The 20,854-nt window shown below is 40.0% G+C and overlaps 1 long non-coding RNA gene across 1 annotated transcript in view; it reads left to right on the top strand.

Annotated features, from left to right (window-relative positions):
• LOC147173451 (uncharacterized) overlaps window positions 1-20,854 on the top strand; it is a 38,660-nt gene that overhangs the window by 1,570 nt on the left and 16,236 nt on the right. Inside the window, exon 2 of the long non-coding RNA XR_015094782.1 lies at window positions 3,774-3,865. This is a non-coding gene — a long non-coding RNA (uncharacterized LOC147173451). The remainder of the gene's footprint in view (window positions 1-3,773; window positions 3,866-20,854) is intronic.

The raw sequence follows: 20,854 nt of genomic DNA, 5'->3' as shown, positions 1-20,854 counted from the left end.
TTAGTTTGAGGTGACTTCAAATTCCACTAACATAATTGTAAGAAAAAGTCAAAATATAAGGATTAAAATTGTAACTTGTACTTTACCAGAATAATGTAGTAATTCTACCACCAAAATAAAACATTTAGCTTTTTTTTGTTTGTGTGTTTGTTTTTGTAAGTCTGCTGCTAATTTTTTTAATTTATCTTTTCATCATTTGAACTTTGTACGGAAGAGGATTAGGGCCAGTGAAGAGGGGAAAAAAAGGTTGGCAAGATTCTGACTTTTTCCCACAATTCTCACTTTAAAGTCAGAATTCTGACTTTAAAGAGAGAATTATCACTTTAAAGTCAGACTTTAAAGTCAGAATCCTGACTTTTAAGTAAATGCTGACTTTAAAGTCAGAATCCTGACTTTTAAGTAAATTCTGACTTTAAAGAGAGAATTATCACTTTAAAGTCAGAATCCTGACTTTTAAGTAAGTGCTGACTTTAAAGTCAGAATCCTGACTTTTAAGTAAATTCTGACTTTAAAGTCAGAATTCTTACTTTAAAGTGAGAATTCTGGCTTTAAAGTCTGACTTGAAAGTGATAATTCTCACTGTAAAGTCAGAATTCTGGCTTTACAGTCAGAATTGTGAGCATAAAGTCTGAATCCTGACTTTTAAGTAAATTCTGACTTTAAAGTCAGAATTCTGACTTTAAAGAGAGAATTATCACTTTAAAGTCAGACTTTAAAGTCAGACTTTAAAGTCAGAATCCTGACTTTTAAGTAAATTCTGACTTTAAAGTCAGGATTCTCACTTTAAAGTCTGACTTTAAAGTGCTAATTCTCACTTTAAAATCAGAATTCGGACTTTACAGTCAGAATTCTTACTTCTGAGCATAAAGTCAGAATCCGGCCAACTTTTTTTTTTACTCTTCACTGGCCTTAATCTTCTTCCGTAACTTCTTCCGAAGCGTTTCCTCTCATAGCGTAATAAAAAATGGCAAAGTGACAAGATTGTCCATAACAACCCTAGAAGTGTATCTGTCTTTTTGCATTCAAAATAAAACTCACCCATTGTCCTCTGCTGCCTCGCTCTTGACAGAACACACAAACTGCTGATTGCAGAAAGTGCTGCTTGCCAAAGTGTGGTTTTCATGATTTTTTTCCCCCCTGCACACTATTGAGTTGGATTCTAGTTTGATGTTGTAGCACTTAAATACACACATTTATTAGCTATGATAATAGGTCACAACGCAAAGTGCTGGACCTTTCTTGCCGATGGGTGTCATAAATGCAGGCTTTTTCTTTATTTACGTACATAGAGCGCATTGTTGTTTTAATTGGCCGGCGTCGACTGGCTGCCGACTTTTAACGTCGCCTCTATTGAACCCACCGAAAGGCCTGCATCGCATTGATGATGCCGGCTGTTCTTACTCAGGGTGGAAAATCCCACTTTTATTGCGGTGCACCTGCAACCTGGAATAATATGCAGAACAAGCGAAAGCTTACCTCACTTTTATCCTTGGGGCATTCTAAATTTTTAATTTCATCTTATTTCACTTGCAGATGTTCTAGTTTTAGTCCGCGTTCAAAACCTAATTGACTTCTTTTACTTACCATTTTATCTTGAGTCCAAAAAAGTTGGGCCTTTGATAGGTCAATAAAAAGCAACGGCAATGTGAGCTTGCAAAATCCTCAATGTGGAAAAACGGTATAATGAGCGTTTCGAAAATGAAAATGGCACATCGCTTGTCATTTGTAACATTTGCAGCAACACCGTGTTGCGTCACTTTGCAAGCAGACGGAGAACCTTGGAACTGTTCCAGTCTTGTGATTTTTTTTTCAACAATTTAGCATTGATAATAAAAAAAAAATAAGATGATTGTTATTTTAAAATGGTGTCATTTGGTAAGAAATAGTTTTCACTTGAAAAAAAGTTGGTGATGTCTCGATCATACAGTATAAAGCTTGCTTGTTTTGCCACACACACAAAAAAAAACCCACAGCAGCATTTCGTTTCGCTTTTTGGCGCATGTGCATGTGTGTGACAAAATTGAATGTATGGTTTTTGTCTTCAAGCAAAACTCAGCAGATGTCTAAACATAACACGCAAGCAGGCTCATTCTTCAACATGACATTAAATAATAGCTTGGCTTATATTATATAGCATGGCTTTGTAATTGGAATAAAACAATGCTACACTCTAAAAACAGTTGGGTCAAAAATGGACCGATCCTCTACTTGGGTCAATTTGACCCAACTTTGAGTCAAGAATTGGCTCTTAATCCAGAGAGTCGGGTCAAATTGACCCATAAATTGCATCGGTCCATTTTTAATGCATAATTGGGTTACTTTTGACACTTCTAATTTGTAGTTCCTGGTCGTAAAAAAAGTACTGATATTTTGAAATCACAATAATGATACCTGGTGTCTGTACTCGCCCAAAAACATGTTCAGCTTTGCGTTACATTTTTAGCAAGTTTCCTTTGAGCTCTAAGGTACAAATGTATAATTGGGTGTGACTCTGGCGCAAAGACATGCTACACCCAGTATTGGTATTTTCACATTTCTGGGCCGTTGTGGGTGTGAGCACTAGCTTTGCAGCCTAATGAAAGCGGCTGCTCCTCGTTCCCTTTAAAATCCATATTGTTTAATCCAATGTCATTTATAATGAAGGAACGACCAGAAAGTGTGCTACAGATCTGGTAAATTACACGTAAATCTAAAACTTTATCAATCATATTGTATGCTATGTGTTGGGCTGCAGAAAGCGTTTTCTTAGCCCCATCTACATTTTCATACACTTATTTCCCTCCACGCAGTCACATGCTCACATTTATATGTGAATTTGTGATGATTGTAGCGATACAGTATCGTGCCTGTGTCCATGCGTGTTTGTGTGTGTGTAACGTGTAAGCATGCGCTACCTAGCCCATGTTACCTTCAGCCAGCCATCTGGTTCTAGTTCAGACCCATCTGGTTGTGTCTCCAGAACAGGCATCTCAGGAATACATGTTGGAGGGGCGCCCACATTTGTTCACACGGGCAAGTCTTTGCAATCACTCACATTTCAACGTACTTGTATATATATATATGTATATATATATATGTATTAGGGGTGTCAAAATGAGTGCTTTCATTTTGAGTTAATTTACTCTTTTTTTTTTAACACGCAATTAATGACTTGGAAAGCCTGTACTGGGGGGATTTCAGTCCCAACGCAGCAGACACGTCCACATCAAAATTTAGCAGTAATAAATATAATACTAATGCATATATTTGTGGAGACTGGGGTCAAGTTGTACTTTACAATGTGAACAATTTGCAGAATTTTACAAGTTACTTCATGTTAAAGATGAAATAGATCTGAATATGAAAAGAAAAATGCACCGCGCTGTCCCCAACGTCTTACAAATGCAATTATGCCATCTAGTGGCAGAAAAATGAGCTCAACACAAATCAATATCACATTCATTTTTTAATTTTAACTCCGTTTTATGAAATTATGAAATGAATGTATCAATGACTAAAAGATGCAGCCATATTGCTATATTGCATATTAGTTTAACATATTTTCCCCCCACTTTTATGTTACGAGTATGAAAACTAAAAATAAAACTATTTTACTGTACATTTAGAACAGATATCAAATTTGAATTGTGAATTGTGAGTTAACTATTGAAGTCATGCGATTAATTATGATTATATGTTGTTTTGGTTGCTGTCAAAGATGATTTCATGCAGCATTGCCACCCTTGTTCAAAAAAATGATGAGTAAATCTAAATGATTCCATCTTGTCTTACAGACAAGGTGCGCAACCTCACAGCTGAATCCTGGCAAAGAAAAAAAGTGCATGCTACATTCATTGAAGACTCTAAACTGTCCATAGATGTGAAGGTGAGTGGATTATTTTGAGCCTTCCGAGTTCAATTAGTCAAGGAGGCGGTTATCATTAGGTAGGCCGTATGTTTAGGTTGGGCACTTTTGTGTAGCAAAATAAGCTCTTTTCATCACAAAATAACGAACACATTTCAGGGAAAGTGTGTGCGTGTCACATTGGCCGCCACAAATTCATTCCGGTCGTGTCGGTGTGTGTGTCCCCTTTTACCTGAATCTATTTCAAAAAGTCACCAGCAGCACATTTGAAGGACTGGAATGACTAAAGATGCCCGCGGGCATGTGGTGTACTCAAAAAGCTGTACAGTATTTCACCAGGCTGTGTGATAAGACCTCTGGTGTCACACGTCTATATTGTCAAAAGTGGCAGTTCAATTTGCATGCTAATACCGTCCCTGATAGAATGTGATATGAGCTGCGCTGTGCTAGCCCTCATTTTCAGATTATAAGGCACGCTGCCCCCCCCCCCCCACCCCCCCGCCCCGTTGGTTGGCGTCCATCCATCTTGCGCGAGGAGCGCGGCGGCTCGCGCGTTCCTGTTCTTTTGTCACATGTTGCGTTGACAGTGACAGGTTGCTTCAAACTTACAGACTCTTTCTTAAGGCTGCCCTATGAAACCAAAAAGGGGAGGGCGGGGGGGGGGGGGGGGACAACTTTGCTACATTTCCTTGCAACTTTTCTATGCTGTGATGATACGTCATGTTTGCAGTGTCTTCCCATTAGAACTTAATAGGAAATTATATTATATTATAACCAAACTGGCCCTGAGGCCATGAGGTGTTCAAGTTTTTCTGTTGCATATTGCAATATCGCCCCGGCGGTATATTTAGAGAATTTAGAGTGGTATTTACTGTCAAACTAAAAATAGATTAGAATTACTGCACATTAAAAAAAACGTTAAAGCACTATTACATTTACATTTGCTAAGCAGGGTTTTTGCTGAATTTTACTTTGTATTATTATTATCATTATTATTTGAATTATTATTTTTGAGCTGTTTCTGTTTTGCAGCAATTAGCATTAGAATATAGCAAAGTTTCATCGTTATTCACAAAGCTGTTTAAAACAGCTTTTTGCAACATGGCCCTGGTTGATCTCTTATACTCTGCTGCCACCTGCTGGCCGTTTTTGTAATAACTACCATTGCTTCAAGCATTCTGTTCAGTTCAGAAAAACACACATAAATATGCCTTTGGGAGCATGGTAATATTTAAAATAGAACGTATTTATACGTATTTGGGAGCAAAGGAGTTGTTATTTTTTATTTTATTTTTTTATTTTTTTCTCCTTCCCAAATGACAGAATTCCGTTTTGGTTATTTAATCCCTGTATAAATGCAGTGGGCCCGCTGGCAGTTTTGCTAGTCATTGTGTCCATTAGGCTCGCAAAAATTCACATTTTGATGCGAGACTTGCTTATTTCTCACTAAGTTAGCCACTATATAATCTTCAAACTACGAATCCCAATCATGATGTATTCTATCATTTTGAATAGATATGGAAATTAAAATTGAACAAAGACTTAACAACTATAGTATATGACATCATCCAGTCAACGTATAAATATGTCTGCATGTGTAAAAAAAAAAAAGAAAAGAAAAAAAAAGTATTTTATATACTGTACATCTTATTTTTTTTTTTTTACTAATCATATCCAATATAATATAATATAATATAGTATAATTGTAGTTTTAAGTTCATGACAGTAGCTATGAACATCCTGATAAAAAAAAAAAAAATCCTCAACAGTCGGAGTTGATGGCAAATGGGTGCGATACCCAGCAGTGGAAAATGGCAAATAAACGGGCCTAATGAAAGCACGATGGTTGAGAAGGCCCTGTGGGTAGCATGATGGCTGCGATGGGCTGGTGTGCGTGCTGGGGCCTGGAAGCATGCTTGGGTCCGGGAGCACTCTGGACACTCTGCGGGATGCTGGCACTCCGTCGCCTCGCTGTCAAGCCTCTCATGGGAGCGGCCAGAAAGCTGACACGCCATGTGGCAGGTCAGGCCCCCAGGCGGAATGTATAGCCAATCAGGGAAAATCCGCAAATTGTGACGCCCACTCTGTCATGGCGAAATATCAATCGATGATTGAAAAATGACGTCGCTGGTATGTGAAAAACACGTATGTCCATTTTTGTCTTTTTTTTTTTTCCTTTACATTTTTACGTTTTTGGGATGTCTACGGAAGAGGATTAGGGCCAGTGAAGAAAGAAAAAAAAGTTTGGCAGGATTCTCACTTTATTGTTAGAATTTTGGTAGTATTTGAAAGTAAATTTAAAGTGAGAATTCTGACTTTAATCTCAGAATTGCTGCAGCTCATTCCACACCTCTCTTCGCACAGTTAAATCTCTTAACAATGTTTAACATAAACAAATATAGACTCTGTACTCTTATCTATACACTCTTGGTTCAGTCTACACAGATACCTTTCTTTTTTCATTCACTGCCATAAAACGTCAAAAATTAATTTGAACTATTTCTATTAGCTTTACTCTTTTTTCCACTTTTGTTAATAAGAGTATAAAAATCTAAAAATATATATACATTTAGAACAGATATACAATTTGTGATAAATCGTGAGTTAATTATTGAAGTCATGTGATTAATTTAACTATAATTAAACATTTTAATGGCCTTGCGATTAAAAATAAGAAAAAAGATTATTAAAAATTAGGGGCGTCAGGCGGTTAATTGTTTTAATTGTAATTAATCGCATGACTTCACTAGTTAACTCACGATTAATCACAAATTGTATATCTGTTCTAAATGTACAATAAAACATTCTAGTTTCTCACACTCTTGTTGACAAAAGGGGGAAAAAATGTTAAACTTGTAGAAATCGTTAAAATGAATTTTTGACGTCTATAGCCGTCATTGGCAGTGAATGAGTTAAGTTTAATAAAGACATTCATAATCTCAATACTAGATATGCAAATCAATGACATCTTCCATTGTGCTGTACTCTGTCAGTTTTCAATAAGATATACGGGGGGGGGGGTAAATGTGGAAGTCTCTCTCTTTTTTTTTTTTTTAACTGGAAGTCTGAAAGGCACCTCATGGTGATGTTGACTTGATATTAACAGTAGGCTAGCTGAAGTGCTAGATTTGATTCCATTTTGTTATTTATTTGTTATTTATTCCTGGCGTCGTCCTTCTTTTGAACTTACTATTTGCGAGTATGGTCTTGGGGTCCTAAATCCAACTTTGACCGTGTTGCTGCCACCTCTCCATGTCCTTTTTCTGTTATGCGATGCTGCCGATTTCTCTCCTTTCTCTCTCAGCCCAAGTTTCCAAGGAAACATTATAGTGAGTATGACTGGCATATATGAATTCATTTGATAAAAAGCTTTTGGAAACCAAAATGATTGTGCCCCAGAAAAGTGCTCCTCCATGATATGACGGCTAGGAATTCAAACCATTTTGTCCTGAATACAGCTTGCTGTTACATAACAGTTTAACGCGTTTGATGATTTCTCACAATATGATCGGCATTCGCTGGCATCAGTTGTTTCGTGCACGTTGACATGTTGGTAGTTACGCACTGTATATCATATCTGAACAGTAGCAGCATGGCTGTGCTTTCACATAACCAGCCCACCACTTTCTCCTCAGTCCACTTGTCAACCTCTTCAGGCAGAGTTACGTAATCTTAATTCACAGTCCAAGATAAAGATCTTATTGTGTGGAAAAGGAAAGCAATGCAACATCTGTTAGTTTCAATCAACACTTTTCACTCACTTTTTTTTTTTTTAAACATGCATTTCTCATTCAAAGTGACCTTCTGCATAGATTCCTGTGTATCACCTATTCACTGCGTATCTTTTTTTATTTTTTTTTATTAAATTGCACGTCATTCCATTCACCCTCAGCATACAGCTATAACCATTCACTTTATTTTGATATATGAATAAAAAAAATATCTCAGTGCCGAGATGTGATTAATCTACACGGGCATTCAACCAGGCCAATTGAGCTTTCAATAAGAGCCGCTCCCCTCTTATCCTCTAAGCAGGATACTCATACAGACCTTAACCGATTTTAACTCATTCACTGCCATTGACGGCTAAAAACGTCAAAAATTCATTTGAACTATTTCTATTAGTTTAACATTTTTTTCCACTTTTGTTAACAAGAGTATTTTTTTTAATAATCTTTTATTTTTTTAAAGAAAAGATTATTTAAAAAATTAGGGGCGTCAGGTGATTATTTTTTTTCTTCTTCAATAGTTAACTCACGATTAATCAAAAATTTTATATCTGTTCTAAATGTACATTTTTTTCTAGGTTTTTATACTCTTGTTAACAAAAGTGGAAAACAATGTTAAACTAATAGAAATAGTTCAAATTAATTTTTGACGTCTATAGCCGTCAATGGCAGTGAATGAGTTAAAATGTGTGAGTTCGCCATACATGACGTGCAAAAATGGGCAATATCATCACCGACCATCACAAGTCTCCTCTCCCAAACCAGATGGCTGTCGTAGTACCAGGATTGACCTGCGAGAGGCAGCACTGTAACACATGTATCCAGAATGCCGGAAAATACAAATACAAAGAAGAAGAACAATTGGCTACTGGCAAAAGAAAAATACGCTATGCTAACTTTTAGGTTATCGGTTAACTTGTTAACAAATGTAGTTAGCTATATTTGCATTTCCCTGGGGAAATATGATATGAGATACAAGTGTTTTGAGTTACAAGAGTGGTTACGATTTTTTTTTTCACTCATATCCCAAGGCACCACTGTGTTATAGTACAAATCGATTTTTCATTGTTTCTAATTAGATGGTGCTGGCGTACTTAAGACAATCATATTTAGGCCTACGTTAATAGCAATGTTCTGCCAAATGTTTGTTGTTGAAAGCACGTAGAAACTGATATATTTATTCCCTTTTCGCTCTTTTATAAATGTCCTAGTGAAAGCCTGGTCAGCTCACGTCTAATCGCTGCTTCCGGCCGTGGCAAAAATATCCTCTGACGTCTATGCGACCTGCAAAGATATCAAAGTCGCCGTGCATTTTCCACCAATCCATCAAGAACTTAATAAAAGTGGGCGAGTACAAACAAGGCTCGGTCGGGGTCACGGTACTCTTCCTCTTGTTCGCAGGATATTAAATTAGCACGCAAATAGGAGATGGAGCAAAGGCAAGGTTATTTTTGCTTTCATCACTTGTCACAGGAAGCATTTAGGAACATGATGAATCAATGTGCTCAGGCAGGTTGGAAAGGCACACAATGCAACTTGGTTCAGCATGAGTCCTAATTGAGGCAGTGAATACTGTAATGCTCCATAAGCAACTGCTGTTAATGCAGTAAAAAAACAAAACAAACAACTATTGCGGGTTTCAAATGCGCCCTGCTGATATAATATTTTTTTAGTACAGTAAAAACTCTAGATTGGTCGAACTCTCATCTTTTTTGGGGTGTAAATTTCCTGTGGACCATTAGATGGCGGCACACTGTTTAGTCAGAGACCGTATCAATTTAAAAGAAGAAGAATAAAACAGTGTGTATTCCAGTCACTGATCTGGACATATGACCAGATAGCCGATAGGCCAAGACTTTTGAAGTCGCGAGGCCGCCATATTGCTCCTCCCGAGAAACGTTTCTCGGCATACGATCCTATACATTTACAGTATCAAAATTGGAAAACATTTGAGACAGTGCTTATTAGAAACAGTATGATTTATGATGTTTTAAATTTGTTAAACATAAACAAGAGGACTTCAGACATTTTACAACTTGCCTTAAATACATGTATAAATGATATGCTTAATGATGTTTACAGGAGAAAACTTGTATATTTTTTTAAATTAAAGAATTATAACCGTAATTTAAAAAAAAGATGCCTCTGCCAAATCTAATATTGGGGTCTAAGGAACTGAGCGATAAAAGAAAAAGGAGGTCTTTAAAGCAGCACATACCGTCTGCTTGTTAATTTTAATTAAATTTTTACTTGTTAAAAAACATTGACCACCCCGCCATAACCCCCCCCCCCCCCCCCCCACACACACACACTCCCCGCGGCCTTATACAAACTGCCTACGAGTTGTATATGTCTCATCTGTACGTGTACTGTATAGTTGATACCAGGGGTGCTGAAGTTCGGTCCTCGAGAGCCCTTATCCAGCCTGTTTTCCATATTTCCTTCCTGCAGCACAGCTGAATCTAATGATCAGCTCATCAGCAAGCTTTGCAGAAGCCTGATAACGATCCTGATCATGAACCAGGTGTGTTAGTGGAGAGAAACATGGAAAAAAGGCTGGATAGGGGCTCTCGAGGACCCAACTTGAGCACCCCTGGTTTATACAGTAGTCTGTTCGCGAGATGGGGAGGAGCAAGATGGCCCCCCCTGTGACTTCAACGGTTTGCACGGGTGCGTACAGGCTATCGGCTATCCTGTTATATATACAGATCAGTGATTCCAGTACAGGTATTTTTTGTTTCATGGAATGTCGTTCAATGTAATCCTGCTTTTTACGCCTACAGAAAGCTACAGCTGTAGATTCCCCCCTCCCCCCCTTTTTTTTCCAGAATAATTTCTTTCCCTGTTTTTTGTAATAATAAAGTGTTTCAACAAGGAAATAAATCATGCTTAGTCAACTGCATTGTTTTGAGATTGATCACGCTGCAGTCCAACATCGTACATGAAGCACACGGGCGTCATCAGGCTTTGGCATGTGCTCAAATGCTCTTTAAATCACTTTGAAGGACATAGTTTGGAAAGTTTCCCTCCAGTTTATGACTGCTTGTCCACATTCATTAGCCCTGGAGTACATGGTATCCCCCCCCCCCCCCCCCTGCATGGCTGGTGAAATAAATAAATGGCACTTTTTGCTCCACTGCCTTTTGTAGAACCGTCACAATGCAAACCACATCGAACGCTCGCAGTGAGTGGGACGGCGAGCGGAAACAAGAGCGGTCCTTGTAACCTTTCTTGTGTGAACATTCCTGGCAAATCCACGCTCGCTTCCCTCGCGGAGACATTTTCATTTTTCAGCTGCCCAGCTGGGGAGCTCTTGAAAGGGACTGCAGTTATGACACATCAACTGGCACACAAACAGGCAAAAGCGCATGCTTGCTAACCTCACATCCTCCGGTAGTCACAAACGCTGCGTCACGCCGGGAGAGCTTCGAATATTTCAGCCCTCCCCTGGAGCTAAAGCTAAAATATTAGGAACAGCTCTCAGTGAGAGGCAATGCGGTTTCACATGAGGACTGAACAATTAATCAAATTCGAATTGGCATCGCAACGTAGCGCTTAAGAGGTGCAGTCCACTTTTATACGGACGTATGTTTAACGGCCCACGAGTATTTTGCAAAGTCTTAGTAAACACTTAATTTATTGCTTGTTTGATAAAAATTAAAAATAAATACATGGGAAGAGAGGACCTTGAAAAAAAATTTGCATAATAAACCGCAATTGCAATAGAGAGCGGGGGGGGGGGGGGGGGGGTGATGGCAATTCCGTTTTCAGAATCGTTCAGTCACAGTCGAAAAGTGGATCGTTAATGTGCTTGTTGTCACGGTGATAATACGATCAAAAATGTATTTGAACATTCGTGCCATCTTGCTTCATTCATTACATCGACACACAATTGAGTAAATTCTGATTTCAAACTTAACTCATCTTAAGTGAGGCCGGTTCCATGCCCGCTTTTATATGCCATTCATCCTACAATATTATCATCATAAAGTACGGCCAATTTAGCAAGTATTTTTTTATGGCGTAAAAATGCAACCCTTCTGACAATATTTTTTTTTATTACTATTTCATGCAAAAACATCATAAAGAAACTTTAGGAGAGTTCACCAAAGGGTTTACAGCTCACCCCTGGTTTTTTAAATACACAATAAACGGAATGGCTACGGGTTAAGTTAGCAAACACACATTATATCGTAGCTGCAGTTGCCACTTTCTTCTTGCCCCCCTGTTTTTTATTTACAGAATAAAACGTGGCGACGCAAATAATGGGTCGTAAAGGATGTACGAAATGTAAACAAACATGCGGTTTTCATAAGCATTTGTTACTTTTACTGTATTTGACTCAAGTACTCAAACTCATAGCAGATATTGATTAAAGGCACCAACATTAAAGTTATGGGTCTTCTTTTGTATGGTTGCAAGTTTTAAATAACTGATGTTCGGGTCACATCATTGTGGAATTCTTTTTAATGTACAGTGGAGCCTTGAGATACGAGTGACCCAGCTTGGAAGGTTGTTTGTTTTTTTAGATACAAGCTGTTAGTTGGCCCAATTATTTTTTATTTGCATTGCCTGCCGAGTTTTATATGTTATCAGGATCAGATAAAATGTGTTAATATTTTTCCTAAAAAAGAGACTTTGAGCTGTTATTTGCCTCCCAGTTTAAGATTACTATCAAACTAAATATAAGTCAAGTCACTTTTATTTTTATCGCGCTTTCAAACAGCCTTAGCTGTCACAAGTGCTTTACAGAAAACACAACATATAAAACAAAGAGAATCATTTACACATTTTGTATTTTAAACAAACACATAGCTTAGCCTTTCGTTCGCTAGCTTAAGGCTAATGCTAACATAGGCATTGATTAGCATCGATGTGGCTTAGGCAACAGCGTAGACAAACGGTACTGCAGCAGCACCTGTAGACGGGACAACGTCTTGGTGCTCACAGTCATACGCTGTGTTATTTATCCTCTGCGAAGAATGACTTGAGAGCTCGAGGCAGGACACACCCTGCTGCACTATGATTAGCTGCTGTATCTTGTCAGGAAAGTAAGAAGCGTTGATTGGCCTATATACTGCCACCAAGTGGCCAAGGTGAGCAGCACAATATGTACATTGAAAGTGAGGCAAAAGCTGCTTCATTTATTTAATTACGTAATTACTGTATGCTTTTATAAATGATCATGCTATATATATAGGGTGGTATTATTCTCATTCCAAAAAACGTTTCACATAAAACAAATTGATGGAATGTCCACTCACTTCAATAGGGATGATGAATTGAGATGAGACTGTTTTGAGTTCCGAGCGTGATCATGAAACTGATTAAATCGTATCTCAAGGCACTACTGTATTATCTCTTCGCCAAGCCATGTCATTTAGTTTTTTCACCACTACCGCATTAACCGAGGACATGTCACAATTCAATGGGTTGTAATTGAAAACCTCACTGTTTAGAGCATGGGTGTCAAACTCCGGTCCCGGAGGGCCGCAGTCCTGCAGGTTTTGGAGCTTTCCCTCTTCCAACACAAGCTGATTCCAATCAACAGGATCGCTATCAGAGCTTGCTGACGAGCTGATCATATATCAGCTGTGTTGGAGAACAGAAACATCCAAAACCTGCAGGACTGCGGCCCTCCAGGACCGGAGTTTGACACCTATGGTTTTATGTGGAAAATGAGAGGTGTGTGTACGTGAGTGTCTTTGCGCGTGTGCGGCTCTGTTAGACATTCAACAACACTGGTGGTGACTTTGTTGGAGGTGAATATTTTCCATTAAGAAATTCATGAGCTTGTAAACAGCTCGGGTCCTGGGAAGCGTCGTTCCATCTGGGATGATAACCAGCCTGTTTGGAGAAATAGGACGCATTTTGTTTTCATCGACGTGCCCTTCTCTGGCAAGAACAGCTCCCGGCTTGTAAGTTCCTTACAAGCTAAATGACCTCCTACTTGCAATATTTGGAATACTTGAACCTGTAACAGTCTTGTGCCTATGCCAACCTCTTATCCAGCATTCCTGGATTTTTCTGTAGCGCTTTTGTCCTCATTAAGGTCACGGCTGGGTGGGCGGGAGACGATATATATATATACTTGAATGACCTTTAATATGTGGTTGTCCAAAAACTGTTTTTCCCCCCGTATGAAATAACGTAATTAGCACGGATGTGTTCAAGGTTCATACTATCATCATCATCATAAAACCTTTAACAACTGTACAGACAATTTTAACATTATTACGCACTGCACGATAATAAAACCCCAACAGACGCTCGATGGAGAGGGAACAGGAAGGTATTGCCGGAGTGAATAAGTGTAGCGTATATTTGTTGCCAGCATGAGAACAGTATGTGCTGTTTAAGTAATTGCCCGTTCAACTTGGCATCTGTTTGTTGCATTGAATTGTTGGATGTAATTTATTTGGGCACATTGTACAGAGCAGCTGGACTTTTTCCTGCGTCACCGTGAGCAATATCTGGCTCAGTTCTGCTTGTGGTTCTCTGGTTATCATCTCATTTCGCTTCTTCACCATCAGCCGTGTCATTCATAATGCGAGAAGGACAAAGCGAATAAAAACCTATGTTTAGCATACTGAAGAATTAAGATATTTTTGTGTCATGATGCTTTTTGGATATGATTGGATGAACGGGCCATTAAATGAAGGTCGGCTCTGAATGGCTGTTAGCTGCGTCCTAAAAACAGTTGGGTCAAATTAACCCAAATTGGGACAAAAAGGGGACTTAACCAACTTTTTGGGGTTATTTATTCAACCCAAAAATTTGGGTCAGTTGAATAACCCACAAAACAACCCCAAAATTGGGTTGGTTTCTGGGTTATTCATTTAATTTAACCCAACATTTGGGGCTAAATACCTCAAAAAGTTGGGTTGGTTGGGTCCCAAAATAAAATTTTTTACCCAATTCAATTGGGTTACTCAACAAACCCCAAAAGTTGGGTCAAATGAATAACCCAACCCAAAGGTTTGATTTGTGGGTTATTTATTTGACCAAACTTTATGGGCTAAATACCTCAAAAAGTTGGGTTGGTTCATTTTTGACCCAATTCAACTTTATGGGCTAAACACCCCAGAGAGTTGGGTCAAATGAATAACCCACAAACCATCAAATTTTGGGGTTGATTTGTGGGCTATTAATTTAATTTGACCCAACTTTTTGGGTTAAATAACTAAACAAGTTGTGTTGGTCTATTTTTGACTCAATTTGGGTTATGTTTGATCCGACTGTTTTTAGAGTGCAGCAAATGGAAATCAGTGCGTGAGATAGACGTGCACTATAAGCAAAGCAATGGCAAAGAAATGAAGACCAGCAAAATGTTGCTTTTTACTGCCGCTGACCCAATCAAGCACGAGCCACTTATGAGACGCTAACACAAATCGCTCAGGCAAATTTCTACTCAAGAGTTGTTACTCTTGTCTATGTCGTCAAATTCACATGTCTTACTTATTTATCACATTACAGCGACTTTTTTGCATCGGTTAGCTAAGATTTCCACACGTATGCCAGTTTTACACGTTTAAAAATGTAACTCGGAGCATCGCGTGTCACAAAGGTTCAACGGCGCACTGCAGCGGCGTTTGCATGCACAGCGATGCAGGTGCGCATGCACGGGCCTGTGTGCGAGTTAAGATGACTCAGGGCAAAGTCACTCGATGGCAGCTTTATGGCGCATGTTTGTAAACTTTAAAGGGCCACCTGTGAGCAGGCACAACAGCTGCCATTGTGCCACGCACGTGTGAGCTGAGTCACATATTTTTGCGCCTCTCACGTCTCCCCTCATTGGCTCATTGCGGCTGACTTGCGTTCATTAGTATGGCCCTCCGCGCTTTTTCATATACCATGCAAAAGTCGTCAACAAAAGAAGCCGATGATAATATAGTCATGATCTGGCCCCGTAACAAGTCGACATTGCAGAGTAATTACTTATCCCAGTGAATATTTTTATGCTTTATTTTCTTTCTCAGTTTTAATACCCTTAATTGGGTGCAAAAGTCTGGCAATCATTTTCTGTTCCCCCCGTCGCTATGTGTGGTGCCAGAGGTTTTTAAAGTTAACCTTCCTGGAAAGCATCAGCTATTCTTCTAAATTTGAGGCCCGCTGTTATTCATTGTACTGCGTCGTATGCACTTCATTTGTGCACTCTGGAAAGTATTAAGATCAAAACTAAAGATGGGTGTCGAAAGAGAAACAGTAGAGGAAGGCCCAGTCATGGCAAACGTGGGGGTCAGAAGCAGCAGCTATTATTTTTTTCGGACAAATCCAGTCTGTCACTCAAAAAGAGTTACTGTATATTGTTTCGCTCGGAATACAATGAACGATTTAGCGATTTAGCTACTCTCCCATTATTTTTTTATATAAATTATTTGTTTAAAAAAAAAGAAAATGCACCGATTTGAGCATCTGCATATTTTTGCGCTTTTTCTGTTATGGCCTAAGACTAAATGACTTTCCATTAGACAAGCACAGGTAATTGCCTGGAGCCCACAAACATCCCATAAAACCTTTTTCTTTGCTTAAAATGGCATCAAAATGCTCAATCTGTCGTTGCTGTCCACTTCTTACTGCAAGAAAACAAAACTGTTATTGGCAAAACTGCCAAAGTTTTCACAGTGACTGCGATTTGCTAAAGTACAGAAAAAAGCTAGAAACAAACTTTGGTGAAAGAGTGTCTACAATATTGAGAAGTATTACGGAATATTAAGGACGTTTTCGGAAAATTCCATCAATTTACATGAAGGTCCAAAAAAATTCCTGGATCCTCACCTTATCCTGTTCTCCATCATAATATAGTAGCCCTTCGTGACATATTTTGACTGAACAGGAAAACTTCTGCTTTAATAGCTTCTTTCTTGGCTCTCGCGCTGCTTTTTGCATAATCCTGCTCTTTCACAAACAAACAAATGCAGAGTGGAGCACATTTTCTCTTTTACTTGCCCCTGGATCTTGAGTCTTAATCTTTCCAAGACATTTTGGACAATTTAATTTGACAACTATGTAGAAACTGTTTTGACAAGACTACGCCTGTCTCAGTGCACAAGGCTTGAATGAGTTGAAAGTAGATGAATGTATACAATCGTGGTTGAGTCCTGAATTTAATAATGCTTTGATTTGCCCGCGTTGAGACCATTAAGAGAGACAAAATATCTTCGGTCAAGCCTATTTTTTTTGTGACAATATGTTCTGTGCTGGCCCACTAGTCCAAAATACAGTATTCTGGTTAATATTGTCGAATATGAGTTAAGCAGCAAAATCCAGCCATTTTTATCCATCTCAGGGGGCGGCCATTTTGCCACTTGCTGTCGACTGAAGATGACATCAATGTTGCTCAGGTTTCAGGTAACCACCAATCACAGCGCAGCTTCAGAAAACAGTAGTGCTGTGATTGGTCGTTGCCTGAGCCCTGAGCAACTGTGATGTCATCTTCAGTCGACAGCAAGTGGCAAAATGGCCGCCGCCTGAGATGGATAAAAACGGCTGCATTTTGCTTCATAACTCATATTCGACAAATGTAATATAATCAGGATGCCATGTTTGGATCAATCAATCAATCAATCAATCAACCAATCAATCAATCAATCAATCAATCAATCAATTTCATTCATTTTTAAAAGAAAAAAGACAGTATAAAGCAATATTCAAATTCAAAGTAAAGCAAAAGAAATGAAGGGAGACAGATATATATATACATATTATTGTCAAGAAATGTTTAAGCTTGACTTCCCCTTTAAATTCCAAATCACATGACCTCAGATGCTCCCCTGTAGTTCATATTTAATCAAATTAGTGAACGTACAGTCGTGAACCTCTGGCCTCTCAGCCACTCCGAATCTTTAATAGCTATTATTTACAACTTTAACGGGAAGTCGGGCACCTTCCTGTTCACTTGACCTCATTTCCTCCCCTTGCCATAACCGTGTTGTTTATCCGGTGTTTTTTCCTCGACGCTTGTCTGTTCACAATTGCATTCACACAAGCATGCGAGGTGCCTCTCCAGGATGCTGTCTATCCGTCACAAACACTTCAAACGATTTACCTCCCTCTATCCCAACGACGCGTCCCACTTGATTCCCATGTGTTTGGAAAACAGTTCAATCCTCACTTAGTCATTCAGGGATTCGTCAGCATCCCAGAGTCTCTCGGTCCCAGTCTTCCCAGGATGCACAGCTGCCTTTCCGTGCTGGTTGGAAACACAATCTTTGCACACATAATATTAGCCGTATCAACTGTTTACTCAATGCTGAAAAGTGAAGCCTTGTATGCGGTCCCCGGTGGCTTCGAGGCCGTTTAAAGGGCGGAGGATTCCCTCGTAGATGAAGGATAACAAAGGCTGAAATGCAATAATGGTTGCACGGACAGTGAGTGCAGAGGAGGACGAATATCCGCAAGGAACATGAGAAGACAGTGCAACATTTTGTCCTGTGGAATGATCTCAACTTTGTATCGGCAAACTCCTGAGACCGATAATAAGAGACATTGTATCCGTTGGACCATCTCTGTGTCAAGTTTGCGTTTTGGACTCGTGCTTGTGTTGGTTTTCTTTGGCTATTCCAGTTTCCTGTTTCATGTTAAGAGAATTGAAATTGCCAAATAGATGTGAAAATTGTTGTTGGTTTATGCAGTTACGTGACCGGCAACCAGTCCAGGTCAGGGTGTACCCCGCTTCGAGACAGAAATCAGCTGGAATATGCTCCGGTTTCATAGCCCTAATGACGATAAGGGCTATACAAAATGTTTATTCTCTATGTAGTAAAACTACTCAAAATATTAAAAAGCTAAACAAATGAATAATGGAATTCAAATCTGAAAAGAAAGCGGAAGCTCCTTTGTGATTTGATCACATGGAGTCATATTGGTTCCTTCCATCCATCCATCATCTACCGTATATCCAGGGTTGGGTCGCGGGGGCAGCAGCTTTAGCAGGGAAGCCCAGACTTCCCTCTCCCCAGCCACTTCAACCAGCTCTTCCGACGGGATCCCAAGGCGTTCCCAGGCCAGCTGAGAGACATTGTCTCTCCAGCGTGTGTCCCGAGTCGTCCCCCGAAGCCTCCCGCCGGTCGGACATGCCCGGAACACCTCTCCGGGGAGGCGTCCAGGAGACATCCGAACCAGATGCCCGAGCCACCTCAACTGGTTCCTCTCATTGCGGAGGAATAGCGGCTCGACACTGAGTCTCTCCCGGATGACCGAGTTTCTCACCCTATCTCTAAGGGAGAGTCCGGAAACTCATTTCAGCCGCTTGTATCCGTGATCTTGTTCTTTCGGTCACGGCCCACAGCTCGTGACCGAAAGTGAGGGTAGGAACGTTGATCGACCGGGAAATCGAGAGCTTTGCCTTTCGACACAGCTCCTTCTTCACCACAACGGACCAATACAGAATCCGCATCACTGCAGACGCTGCACCGATCTGCCTGATGATCTCCCGCTCCAACCGACCCTCACTCGTGAACAAGACCCCAAGATACTTGAACTCCTCCACTTGGGGCAGGATCTTCATCCCAACCGCTTCACACTTGGCTGCGAACCGCTCCAGTGAGAGTTAAAGATCACGGCTTGAGATATTTGTTCTAAACAGCACAAAATCAGGTCTCATTGTTCAGGTTCCGTGCACGTGTATTCCGACATGAGCGCAAACGGTTCCGATTGTACATCGACCGTCACGGTAGGCCTTCCTGCGGGCAGCCAACGAAACGAGAGACTGGCTATGTGCATTGTGTTCTGGATTGTCCTGGCGGGCAGACGGACTTTGGCCAGATGGTTCTGAAATCCTTGACTGCAAATCAATAGAAAACAGACTATGGTACCAACCGTCATCTCTGACATCCCCAGTTATGGAATTCGGCTTTCAGTTTGGAGATGGCACAAGAGCAACTTGGTTTTCTAAGTTACCTATCACATACACCAGTTTCAGCTAAATGGAATGAGGCCTACAGGTTCTTGGAGCAGACACCCACTGACCACTGTAGCAGAGTCCATGTTAACAGATCCCAGAAGCTCAAAACAAGAGCCAACGGCAACAGCAAAATATGATGTTTGGCATTGGCAGAGATTTGGAAAATCTGTCATGGGTGCAACCAGAGCTGGGCAAAACCGTCATTACATCGGCCCGTGATTGACGTATGCCCACTTTTTGGCGAGCGCTTTATGACACAAAGTCTCGTAAAAATACAGACTGAGAAGGACCATCTGTATTGACCCAGATCGACGGACATAAACTTGCTTCAAGGGGCGGGGTGGCTCAGTGGCAGAGTGGTCATCTCACAATCGTGAGGTTGTGGTTCGATTCCAGGCCATTGTGACCATGTTGAAGTATTCTTGAAGACATACTAAACCACCAGTTGTTCTTGATGCTGCGTGATCAGTCGGTGAATGAGTAGGCAAAATGTAAAGCGGTATATAGGTGACATACCTTTTACCAAGTACCGTTCTGTCGGTGCTTGGAGGCTGCGGAAGCACTCACCTTAAGGTGAGCATCTGTCATTGACGGGCCAGTGTAACGAAAGCCTTGTCCAGCTCTGGGTGCAACCATTTAGTTCTCCTGTTCATCCCACAAAGGCATGTTCTTTACAGATGAGACAATGAGACGATTCTCATGAGGACTAGCACTATAGAAAATGGATGGGTAAAAGTTAGGAGACGCATTTTTTTTTAATTTTGAATTTATATTGAAGTTGTGGGAGCAAAAGTCTTAATTAATGAATTTGACTTGACTTTCCCCACATTTTACTTTGAAAAAAATTCCTTGACAATAATACGTACGGTATGTTCTATGTAGCCCCACTAGTCTAAATACGGTATTTTAGTGGAATATGAGTTAAAAGGCAAAATCAAGCAGTTGTTATCAATATCAGAAGGTGGCCATTTTGCCTCTTGCTGTGGAGTGAAAATGACATCACAGTTGCTCAGGTCTCAGGTAACAACCAATCACAGCTCACCTGTTTTCTGAAGCTGAGTTGTGATTGGTCGTTGCCTGAGCAACTGTGATGTCATCTTCAGTCGACAGCAAGTGGCAAAATGGCCGCCCACTGAGATGGATTTTGCTTCATAACATATATTCCACAAACACAATGTTAATCAGAATGACGTGTTCAGATTAGTTAGGTCACACATAACATATAATTGTCAAGAAATGTTTAAGGTTAACTTCTCCTTTAATTCACGATATATGTTAATAATTAGCAAGTTATGTCTTCAATATAACCATAACATTGCTGGCAAAGAAGTCATCTAACTGCGGTTTGATTTTGCAGCATTCAGCTCGTGACAGGAT

Source organism: Leptonotus elevatus, chromosome 5, assembly GCF_054856555.1.
Source record: "Leptonotus elevatus isolate MCC_2025b chromosome 5, RoL_Lele_1.0, whole genome shotgun sequence".
Classification (NCBI taxonomy): Eukaryota; Metazoa; Chordata; class Actinopteri; order Syngnathiformes; family Syngnathidae; genus Leptonotus; species Leptonotus elevatus.
Note: the sequence above shows the minus strand (reverse complement) of the source record. Positions and strands in the feature narration are given on the sequence as shown.